The sequence below is a fragment of the Cervus elaphus genome, chromosome 19 (genome assembly GCF_910594005.1).
Source record: "Cervus elaphus chromosome 19, mCerEla1.1, whole genome shotgun sequence".
NCBI classification, from domain to species: Eukaryota; Metazoa; Chordata; class Mammalia; order Artiodactyla; family Cervidae; genus Cervus; species Cervus elaphus.
The window spans coordinates 86,714,215-86,726,533 of NC_057833.1; the positions used below are offsets into that span (position 1 = coordinate 86,714,215).

The 12,319-nt window shown below is 44.8% G+C and overlaps 1 protein-coding gene across 1 annotated transcript in view; it reads left to right on the forward strand.

Annotated features, from left to right (window-relative positions):
* ESYT3 (extended synaptotagmin 3) overlaps positions 1-12,319 on the forward strand; it is a 53,385-nt gene that overhangs the window by 7,798 nt on the left and 33,268 nt on the right. The gene's annotated exons all lie outside the window — the stretch shown is intronic.

A 12,319-nucleotide genomic window follows, 5' to 3' on the forward strand; every position in this document is an offset into this window, starting at 1 on the left:
TGACTTGAACCTACCTATTTTTATGTCCAACTTTTCCTCTAGATCAAATATTCTTTTAAGGTATGTGTCTTGTACCTCTCTCTACCCTCAGCTCCTTGCTCAGTGCCCAGTTCAGATAGGCTTTCAATAAAAATCTGTGGCATGAATGCCACACTGAACATCTGCAATGTAAATCTTAGTCCCTGGATTTCCCTGGTGTTCCAGCAGTTAAGACTTGGGCTTCCAATGCAGGGGACCTGGGTTTGATCCCTGGCTGGGGATCTAAGATCCCACAAGCTTTGTAGTATAGCCAAAAGATTAAAAAAAAAAAAATCTCAGACCCCGTTTCTCTAATTCCTTACATAGATTACACATTAAACTTATCTGTCAAAACTTAAGAACTTGAAAGGTCCTCATTTCCACCTCACCATGGCCTTATCAGCATGGAGGAGGAACAGGCGGAGGAGGAAGAAGATGATGACTATTGCTGTTCAGTCACATCTCCCAGAGCTTGCTCAAATTCACTGAGTCAGTGATGCCATCCAACCATCTCATCCTCTGTCATTCCTTTCTCCTGCCTGTAGTCTCTCCCAGCATCAGGGTCTTTTCTTCACATCAGGTGGCCAAAGTATTAGAGCTTCAGCTTTAGCATCAGTCCTTCCAATGAATATTCAAGGTTGATTTCCTTTTAGATTGACTGGTTTGATCTCCTTACTGTCCAAGGGACTCTCAAGAGTCTTCTCCAACACCACAATTCGAAGGCATCAATTCTTTGGTGCTCAGCCTTCTTTATGGTCCAACTCTCACAACTGTACATGACTACTGGAAAAACCATAGCTTTGACTAGGCGGACCTTTGTTGGCCAGTTAACGTCTCTGCTTTTTAATATGCTGTCTAGGTTGGTCATAACTTTTCTTCCAAGGAGTAAGCATCTTTTAATTTCATGGCTACAGTCACCATCTGCATTGATTTTGGAGCCCAGGAAAATAAAGTCTGTCACTGTTTCCATTTTTCCCCCATCTGTTTGCCATGAAGTGATGGGACCAAATGCCTGGTCTTCGTTTTTCGAAAGTTGAGTTTTAAACCAGCTTTTTCACTCTCCTCTTTCACCTTCATCAAGAGGCTCTTTAGTTCCTCTTCACTTTCTGCCATTAGGGTGGTATCATCTGTATATCTGAGGTTATTGATATTTCTCCTGGCAAAATTCTCTTGATTCCAGCTTGTGCCTCATCCAGCCCAGCATTTCACATGCTGCACTCTGCAAATAAGTTAAATAAGCAAGGTGACAATATACAGCCTTGACGTACTCCTTTCCTGATTTGGAACCAGTCTGTTGTTCCATGTCTGGTTCTAACTGTTGCTTCTTGACCCACATACAGGTTTCTCAGAAGACAAGTAAGGTGGTCTGGTATTCCTATCTCTTGAAGAATTTCCCACAGTTTGTTGTGATCCACACAAAGGCTTTGGCGTAGTCAATGAAGCAGAAGTCGATGTTTTTCTGAAATTCTCTTGTTGTTCCTATGACTCAACGGATGTTGGCAATTTGATCTCTAGTTTTTCTGCCTTTTCTAAATCTAACTTGTACCTCTGGAAGCTCTCGGTTCATGTATTGTTGAAGGATTTTGAGCATGACTTTGCTAGCCTGTGAAATGAGCACGATTGTCCGGTAGTTTGAACATTCTTTGGCGTTGCCCTCCTTTGGGATTGGATGGTTGGCCTTTTACTAATTTAATGAGCAAGAGGATACGTTTTTTACCCTCCAGGCATTACCAGACCTACCACTGAACTCTCTGGCAATTTAGGGTTATACTCAGGTGGGGCTTCCCCAGTGGCTTAGTGGTAAAGAACCTGCCTGCAGTGCGGGAGACCTGTGTTCAATCCCTGGGTCAGGAAGATCCCCCGCAGAAGGGCATGGCAACCCACTCCAGTATTCTTGCCTAGAGAATCCCATGGACAGAGGAGCCCAGCAGGCTACAGTCCACTGGGTCACAATGAGTTGGACACGACTGAAGCGACTTTGCATGCATGCATGCACTCCTTGAAACAATGACTCTGCAGGTGGCTCAGAGCAGTCCCTCTCTGCTCTGAGCCCTTATCCTCAGCCTGGATGACAGGCTTCTGCCACCCACATTATCTGTCTGCTCAGTCATCCTGCCGAGTCCAGCCAACTGAGGACAGTTCAAGGCTAGTTGTGCTGTTCTGGAACCTAAAGATTCTAGAACAGTTGTTATTGTTTAGTTGCTCAGTTATGTCCAACTCTGCAACCACATGGACCTGTAGCCCGCCAGGATCCTCTGTCCATGGGATTTTTCAGGCAAGAATACTGGAGTGGGTTGCCATTTCCTTCTCCAGGGGAATCTTCCCACCCACGTCTCCTTCATTGATAAATGGATTCTTTACTGCTGAACCACCAGGGAAGCCCAAAAATGAAATTCCAAGCTGGCAAAGCAGTTATTTCTCTTAAGGCACTTTGGGCAGGGTGATTTTCACCCCAAAAGCAGCAGATTTAATAGCTGTTTTCAGGACTTTCCTGGTGGTTCAGTGGTTAAGACTCCAAGCTTCCAATACAGGGGGCTCAGATTCAGCCCCAGGTTGGGGAACTAAGATCCAACATGCTGTGCTGTGCAGTCAAAAATAATAATAATTTTAAAAAGCAGTTTTCATGGTTAAATGTTTACCTCCAAAGAACAGAGGAAAAAGGGATGTAAGGCAATGTTTCATCAGGAGTTAAGTGACTGAAATATGGGCTGTTTTCTGGTGGGGGAGGAACTCTGCAGAGGCACCCACAGAGCAGGGACTGTCTCAAGAGAATAAGAGCCCAGCAAGGCCTCTTGTGCAGCATACCCTTCCCCACCAGACACCTGGGAGAGGATCTTCTCTCTTCTTTCCAGTGGGGGCAGGGCGGGGGTTGGCGAGATCAGATGAGTCAGCAGGAGTGTGTGTATAGAAATGCCCTTTGGAGCAGGATCCAGAGGCTTTTTTCTTTTTCTTTCTAGAAAAGAGAGTGTGTACTTAGATCTTTGTGTGTACATGTGATTTAGTGGCAGAAAGTGAAGAGAGACTAAAGAGTGTCTTGATGAGGGTGAAAGAGGAGACTGAAAAAGCTGGCTTGAAACTCAACACTTAAAAAACTAAGATCATAGCATCTGGTCCCATTACTTCATGAGAAATAGATGGTTAAGAAATGGAAACAGTGACAAATTTTATTTTCTTGGGCCCCAAAATCATTGTGGATGGAGACTGCAGACATTAAATTAGAAGACAAGTGCTCCTTGGAAGAAAAGCTATGACCAACCTAGACCACATATTAAAAAGCAGAGGCATTACTTGGCCAACAAAGGTCCGGCTAGTCAAAGCTATGGTTTTTCCAGTAGTCATCTATGGATGTGAGAGTTGGACCATAAAGAAGGCTGAGCACCAAAGAACTGATGCTTTCGAATTGTAGTGCTGGAGAAGACTCTTAAGAATCCCTTCGACTGCAAGGAGATCAAATCAGCCAATCCTAAATGAAATCAACCCTGAGTGTTCATTGGAAGGACTGATGCTAAAGCTGAAGCTCCAATATTTTGGCCACCTGATGTGAAGAGCTGACTCATTGAAAAAGGCTCTGATGCTGGGAAAGATTGAGGGTGACAGGAGAAGGGGGTGGCAGAGGATGAGATGGTTAGATAGCACCACCAACTTGATGGACATGAATTTGAGCAAATTATGGGAGACAATGGAGAACAAAAGAGCCTGGTAGGCTGCAGTCCATGGGGTCACAGAGTTGGACATGAGTTAGCGACTGAACAAGTGGTTCTGTGGATGGGTCTGTGTAGTTCTGGGGGTGTGTGTCTATGTGTGTACATGTATCTGTGCATCTGTGTATATCTTGGTGTGTGTGTCTACATGTGTGTGTCCACCTACCTGTATATGTCTGTGTGTGTCTCTATGTCTGTACACAGCTGCTCCCATGGGAGGAGCCACTGTCTTTGTGAGAGGGAAGCAAGATTCACTGAGTGACAGGCATGCTCTGTAAGTGACGCCCTCTAGTCCCCTGCCTCCTGAGAGAGACTGGTGGCCAGAACCTCCTGTCCAGGCCTCTCAGCCCAACTCCAGCCCATCTGTGGGCCCCACCCCCCAGTGGCATGCAGCCCTCACACTCTGGTTCCATTTCCTCACTGCTGTGGAATCACTTTTCCTAAAGAGTTTAAGAAATAAAGCATGTGACCACCTATAGATGAAGCACCAACATGATCCATTTTGGTGGCCCCTGCCAGTCTAGAATTCTTAGACTTGTTTTTATATATATATATACACACACATACATATATATATATATATTTGTTTGTATTTATATGGCTGCACTGGTTCTTAGTTGTGGAATGCAGGATCTTCAGTTGCAGTATATGGATCTAGTTCCCTGGCCAGGGATCAAACCTGGGTGCCCTGAATTGGGAGTGCAGAGTCTTAGCCACTGGACCACCAGGGAAGTCCCAGACTTGGTTTGATTCACAGTCTTTCTTGCCTCTCTAGGCTCTGATTACCACCACTCTTGACCATATCTAAAAATGCTGTCATTAATTATTAGTCCACTTTGCCTCAAAGGCTTTGGCCCAAGTACACTAATAGCAGCATGACAGTGTTAGCTTAAGGAGGCCTTAGATGTGGGCTGAGAGCTCATCTGTTGAAACTTGCCTGAGGGCTCCTGCGGGCAGAAGAGCAGGCATCTGAGATTCTGGTGACATGACCACAGGCCCCAGCAACTTTTGAATTTTCCAGGATTGCTCTGGAGAACTGCCCATACCTGTAATACATCAGTCAGAAGAGTGTCCGTGTTTCTATGGAGATGAACCTTCAAGAGCTCTGTCTCCATTTAGAAGTACATTTGTTCTTTCTCTGGATTGTAGATCCTGCAGGCAGCACAGGACTGAGCAACTTCTCTGCTCTCAATCAGGAGAAACCTGAGGCTGCTGGAAAAGGACCACCACACACTTGTTAGAGGCCAGGGCAGTGCCTGGAGCCAGGCAGAATCGTGATACTGTGTTTTTCACCGGTTAGTTCATGCCCCCCTTTGTTCTTTGTGGCACAAAAGATATTCCCTTTGTAAAAGAATTGAGGTCTGTAGGCTACTGGTAAAAATTTGATGACAAAGCTATATTCTCCTAAGATTAACCACTGGAGACACAGGCTGTGACCATATCCCTGGTCAGGAACACTGGGGAGCAGAAAGGCTGCCTTGTTCTAGGGCTGAGGCAGGTCCTCCAGCCTGGGAGGCCCTGAGCACGCATGCTTTCTCATCCTTCACCACCAGGATCAGAAGAAGCAGGTGAGCTTATTAAAGATGCAAGTTTCAAGGCCCTGCCCCATCCTCCTGAGTCAGAATCTCAGAGGGACCTGACCAAGAATCCACATTTCACCAGCTTTCCAGGTGATGTTTTTATACAGAAAAGTTTGAGAACCGCTCAGAATCTAGCCCTTTGCATTGCCTGGTGGTGGGTGTGTCTCTCATCCTAGCTGGTCCCACAGACTCCTGGATACTCCCAGGCTCATGGGAATTGGAACGAAAGTGACTTTAGGACTCAGCCTGAGAGTGAGTCAACCTGGCTTCTTTTTCTGCCTTCCCTTTGTTTACCTGGGAGGGAAAGACAGAGGCAGAGGCTATGATTGGATCCTTTTGCCCTGCCTACGTTTGGAGCACCCCCATTGGGCAGAATTTCCCATGGCCTCGTGGGCATTGGGCTCAGCCTATCAGCAGAGGCCAGGGAAACAACAGTGGCCCCTGGTCCTTCCTCTTGTGCTTCAGCGATTTTAACTGTGTTATCCTCTTCTTGTTTTCTGTTCTCCTTTCTCAGCAGTCTCCCAAAGTGCAAAAGAGACACAAGGGATTTGCTGGGCTTTGGATCAAAGAGAACTAGACACACAACCCACATAATCTTGTTCTTGGCAAGTACCTAAGGTCAGAGGTATCAATGTTTGTACCTCTGAGGTCTGTATGCCTTCCACAAACAGTCACCATTTCTGGAGCATTTACTCTGAGGTGGGCAGTGTACTGAGCACCATACTTGAATTGTTTTATTTAATTTTCTCAGTAACTCTGTGAAGTTGGTAGTACTGTGCCCACATTATGGGTGGGAAAACTCAGGTTAAATGGGGTGGAATTTTAAATGCATAGGAGTAGGTTAGAAAAGCACTAAGAAATAGACTTCAAATGCTGACATTTCAGGTAGCAGAAGGAGAGGGTAAATGGATGAGGGAAAAGACTTGAAGGCTGGACTTAGGTGAAAAGATGAGTTCTGGTCTCCTGGTTGATGTTGGCAAGTACTATTCTCTGAGCCTCTCCTCATATGTAAAATGGGGATAATTGCGTGTTTGCTGTTTGCTTTATACAACATGAGGAGGAGCAAATGAAAGTGTCTATGGAACCCTATGCATGTGTTAGTTGCTCAGTCATATTCAACTCTTTGTGACCCCATGGCCTGTAGCCGCCTCTGTCCATGGAATTCTCCAGGCAAGAACACTGGAGTGGGTTGCCATTCCCTTCTCCAAGGGATCTTCCTGACCTAGGGATCAAACCAGATCTCCTGCATTGCAGGCAGATTCTTTACCATCTTTTACCTCCAGGGAAGCCCTTAGTGGCCTAGAAAGTATGGCCTACTGGTGAAGGCTCAGGTCCCATGAGGGCAGTCCTCTGCCAAATTAGACTTTCTGCAGGAGAGGATAACAGTGGTATGTAATGTTTTGTAAGAGGAGTGAGTGTGGAAGAGTGGAAGATCACAGACAGTCCTGGACTTGGGTCACAGATCTAGTACTCCACAGCTGATGATTGTAAGTTCACTCTCAGCCTTAGTTTCATTATCTGTAAAATGGGGCTAATAAGGGATTAAAGTAATTCTTAAAGGACATAACATGAATTCAAAAAGGCTGAAAACAGGATGGAAAAAAGATACAACTGGACAACTTTGAAATAAAAGAAAGCCCATAGTAACAATTTTCATATTAACTCAGATATGTCTTAAAGACAACGATGTTATATGCTTATAAAAATGTGCAAATGTTAGTTTCTCAGTCCCATCTGACTCTTTACACCCCATGGACTGGAGCCCACCAGATTCCTCTGTCCATACAATTCTCTAGGCAAGAATACTAGAGTGGTTGCCATGCCCTTCTCCAGTATGCTCATTAAAGGAACCATAATTAAGAAGGTGTAATAATCATGGTCATATATGTACTTCATAATATAAACTTGAAATATAGGCCAACAACTCACAGACTGCTCAGAGAATTAGATAAATCAGCAGTTGGGCTTGAAATTTTTCATATATTCCTCTCTGAAAATGAAAAATCAAGTACACAAAAGAGTAAACAAGGGTAAAGACTATTTAAAGGCAGTGATTAATAATTTGGTCATACATGGAACAGTCATAGGAATTAATCATATACCAGGCTACAGAGATATTATCAATATATTCCAATGAATCATGTACCAGGCCACAAAGGTATTATCAATATATTCCAATGAGCAGACTGTTCAGAACATAAAGAAATGAAATTAGAAAACAATAATAAATAGTTGTAGGTATATGTCTAGATAATTTAAAATATTACTATTTAAAAACCATTATTTAGAAAGAAAAACACCAATACAGTATATTAACGCATATATGGAATTTAGAAAGATGGTAATGATTACCTTATATGCAAGACAGCAAAAGAGACACAGATGTAAAGAACAGACTTCTGGACTCTGTGGGAGAAGGCGAGGGTGGGATGATTTGAGAGAATAGCATTGAAACATGTATATTATCATGTGTGAAACAGATCTCCAGTCCAGGTTCGACACATGAGACAGGGTGCTCAGGGCTGGTGCCTGGGATGACCCTGAGGGATGGGATGGGGAGGGAGGTGGGAGGGGGGTTCAGGAAGGGGAGCACATGTACACCCATGGCTTCATGTGAAGAATGTATGGCAGAACCCACCACAATATTGTAAAGTAATTACCCTCCAATTAAAATTTAAAAAAAAACATTGTTTTTAAAACATGGAAATTTCAAAAGCTGAGAGCTGAATAATGATGAAAAACGATGTCAAAAATTGTAAGGGAATTTATAACTTTAAATTTATCATAAAATAAATTGAAAAACGATTCAACTCTGAAACTCACAGAGTTTGACTAATAAAAGAACAATAGGTTTAGATCAAAGAAATAAGAAAGAAGAACATGATAACTATCAGGATGAAAATGAAGGAAGAGAATGTTTGAATAACAGTAGGGACTTCTTTGGCAGTCCGGTGGTTAAGACTTCATGCTCCTGGTGCAGGAGGCATGGGGTTTGAACCTTGGTTGGGAACTAAGATTCCTCAGGCTGCTCAGTGCAGCCAAAAATATAAAAGGTAAAGAAAATTATTAACTGAAGTTAGTTGTCTGAAAAGATTAAACAACAGGCCAATAGGCACAACTTTGTCAAGCTTGATTATGAAAAAAGATAAACTGTAGAATGAAAAAGGCAGAAATGACTATATAGGTAGAACAGATTAAAACAATGAAATACTGTAAATAACTGTGTATCAAGACATTTGAAAGCCTGGATGAACTAGATACATTTCTAGAAAAACACAGATGTCAAGATTACCACACTAAGAGATCAGTAGACCTTTAACCGTTAACGACACCAGTTCAGTTCAGTCGCTCAATCGTGTCTGACTCTTTGTGACCCCATGAACCGCAGCACTTCAGGGCCCCCTGTCCATCACCAACTCCCGGAGTCCACCCAAACCCATGTCCATTGTGTCAGTGATGCCGTCCACCCATATCATCCTCTGTCATCCCCTTCTCCTCCTGCCCTCAATCTTTCCCAGCATCGGGGTCTTTTCTAATGAGTCAGCTCTCTGCATGAGGTGGCCAAAGTATTGGAGTTTTAGCTTCAGCATCAGGCTCTCCAATGAATATTCATGACTGATTTCCTTTAGGATTGACTGGTTGGATCTCCTTGCGGTCCAAGGGGACTTAAGCTGTAGGTATCACTTTGAATCATTAGTGTATAAAACCTAAGTGAGATATCAGGCTAGCTAAATATTTTAAGTAGGATTTATCCCAGGAAAGAGAGATGGTTCTGGTTTAGAAACATCAGTTAAGTTGATCACATTAACGGATGAAAGGGAAAAAATAACTTGCTACAAGAAAGTATTGAATATAGTTCAATACCCATTTATAATGAGAGCTCTTGGAAGTTTAGAAATTGAAAAGAATTTCCTCAGTCTGATAGAGGCTGTCTTCCCAAATTTATAGCAAAAATCATGCTTAATGGAGAAACTTCCTTTTGGGGTCCGGAACCAGATAGAGCTACTTGCTAACACCATGAGTGCCTATGTAGTGCCAGAGGACTGGCCAAGAGAAACAAGTGTAAGGATAAGGAGTGCGAGAAAAAGAAATTGTTATCACTTGGAGATTACAAATGTGTATAAATTACCTATGAGAATTAACAGATCTGGTAACAAATTTCAAGAAAAGTTGCCCAGAAAATGAAACATCATTTTTAGTAACTGCAAAACCCACAGAGTAATGTAACAAAAAATGTGTAGGACTTCTTTAGAGAAAAGGTTATGATCCTAAATGTGAATACAATCATACAAAATGATTGTGTTTTTCAAAAATGAATTTGTATGAATTCATGCAAATATGAATAAATAAAGGAAAATATTCTGCTCATGGATGCAAAATGTCATACTGTTAAAGAGGTCAGTTCTTCCACAAATTAATCTATAAATTTGGAAATATAACCATTAAAATCCAAGGAGGGTATTCTTGGGGAAGGTTGACAAGATGATTCTGAAATTCATACGGAAGCAGAAATACCTACTATTATTTAAAGCAGTTTGAAAAAGAAAAGCAAAAAGAGGGGAATCACCCTACCCCAGGTTATATTGTGAAGTCACAGAGATTAAAATAGTGTGGTAGTGATGCCAGAAAAGGCAAACAGACCGTGGTGTTCAATGCCAAGTCCTAAAACACACCGAGGTGCACGTGAGACGCTCACGTGTGAGGGAAGTAACTTCACTAGTTAGTAGGAAACATGAACTAATCTCCCACCTCCTCTCCCTCCCTCTCCTCCTCCCCCACCCAACCCTCCCCCTCCTTTCCTTCCTCTTCCTGTGCTCCTTCCCCTTAGCTTCCTTCTTAGAAAATTGCCTTTAAGTATGTGGATAAATTATATACCTATCTCACCCACTATAAAAAATAAATTCCAGACACATTGAAGACCTTCCTTTTATGTGAAAACTAAAACACAAAGCCAATAGATAAAAACATAGAATAACTTTGAGAATTTGGAGTCGGGAAAGGTCTGAATTATAATGAGAGAGAGACTCGTTTGCCTGCATGGGGCTGACACGCACTGGGTGTGAGAAATTGCTCCATAAAGGTCAGCCTGTCTGTTTCCTTCCCTGGTCCCGAGCTTACTCAGGGGCAGTCACAAAGGAGGTGGCCCAGCTCTTGGGCTGTCTCCCAGAGGAGGGTGACAGGGCTAAGATTCAGGCCCAGGGAGGTCCTTCGGTGCCTAAGGTGAAATAGGGTGTCTTCATGGTCTCTTTGTCTGAATCACTGCTTGTGTCAGGGGTTCAGACTCACTCTCTGGGGGCATCTCTTAGGCAGGAGCCTCAAATACAGGCGAGGGTGGTCAGGAGAGACCAGGACAACATACTCAGTGAGGGCCCTGGGCCTTCCATGCTGTCATCCCTTCAGGGTGAGTGTGGGTCTTTCTAATGCAGGTGGTGGGCTGGTCAGTGGTCCCTTACAACCAACCCTGACTGAACTCCAGGATCATGCCAGGAACTTGTTAAAAACGAATTGGAAGCCCCACCCTGGTGCACCTGATTCATCAGATGGAGGCAGTGCAGGAATCTTGGTCTGACTAGATCCCAAGTGTGGGTGAGGTCAGACCCAGCATGCTGGACCACCTTTCCAGCATCCAGCAGATCAGTACTTCTCAGCTTCCAAGGGAGAGATCCCCCTGGGCAGGGGTGCAGGGCATTGGAAGGGGTATGCACATAGGGTGGGATGGGAAGTTAAGGTGGAAGAAAGGGTATGAAAGGTCCAGCCAGCAGGCCTGGGCAGGAGAGGGGCAGAGGCCCCAGGGACAGCCCCACTGTAACCAAACTCTCCCTTTTGTGGAGCCCCCCTGCCCCGGCCTGCGTGCTGATCCTGGACTGGAATAGCCTATTAGTGGCATGCTTCCTTTAGCCTGGGAGCTCCTTGAGGATAGGCGCATTCATTCATTCCACATTCATTCATTCATTTATACATTCATTCATTCCAAAAATAGTTATTAAGACATTCATACACCAGAGATAGGCGTTAAGAGGGAGCACAGCTGAGTCAGTCCACCAAAGCTTGCCATGCGGCGAGGAGGCATGCAGAAGACCAAGCAACTTTAATAAGGTGTGTTGAAAGCTGTGATGGAGAAGCAGCAACACCTAATCGGGACACTGAGCCCCAACCTGAGAGCTCTGAGAAGGCTGCCCGGAAGAAGGGAGGTCTAAGAGCCGGGTGAATGGAGCAATCGAAGGGAAGAAAGAGGTCTGATTCAGCCCCATATGCAGGAGTTTTACTTCAGTGCTAGGTAGTGAGTGTACCCAGGAGCAATGGAGGAGTCTCCCCCTGCGCTGACCTGGAACCCAGTTTGGTGAACTGGTCGGGCTGACCCTGTCTCCTGCCCCACTCCCTGCAAGATTCCTTCCCCATTATCCCCTTCCGTTCCTGGGCCAGACTGGCTCCCTCTCTGGGAACCAGGTAGTATTGGCAGCACCTGGGAATATTAGACATGCTTCTCCAAGTTGGTATCGGCCCCAGGCCCAGAGCTGCGGAAGCTGAGCCTGGGAGGTTGGTGTGATGTTCCAGGGGTTTCAGAAGCACTGGGCTCCTCTAACCTCTCAGGCTGTTAACAACTGCTCCGAGGGAATTCCCTGGTGGCCCAGTGGTTAGGACTCCTCGCTTCCCCTTCAGGGGACATGGGTGCCATCCCTGGTTGGGGAACCAAGAGCCTGCAAGCCACTCAGTGCAGCCAAAATTTAAAAAACAGGACAAAAAAATATTGCTCATGAGAGAATGCAGTCTCTCTCCCCTCCTTTGGGAACGGCTCTTCTGGGCAGGTGGACGAGGCCTCGGTCCGTGTTTGGATCCTTGGGGGCATCCCTGGGCAGCACAGGGCCTGGCATTTGGCAGGTCTGTGCTAGGCATGTGCACTGTATAGTCACATATACTCAGTCCCTGGACAGCACGCCTTCTGAGCCCCTGGGGTGGGAAGGGCTGGCCCTTTCTCCTCCTCAGGAGGTCCCAGGCCTACCATGAACCTGATGTGGAGTT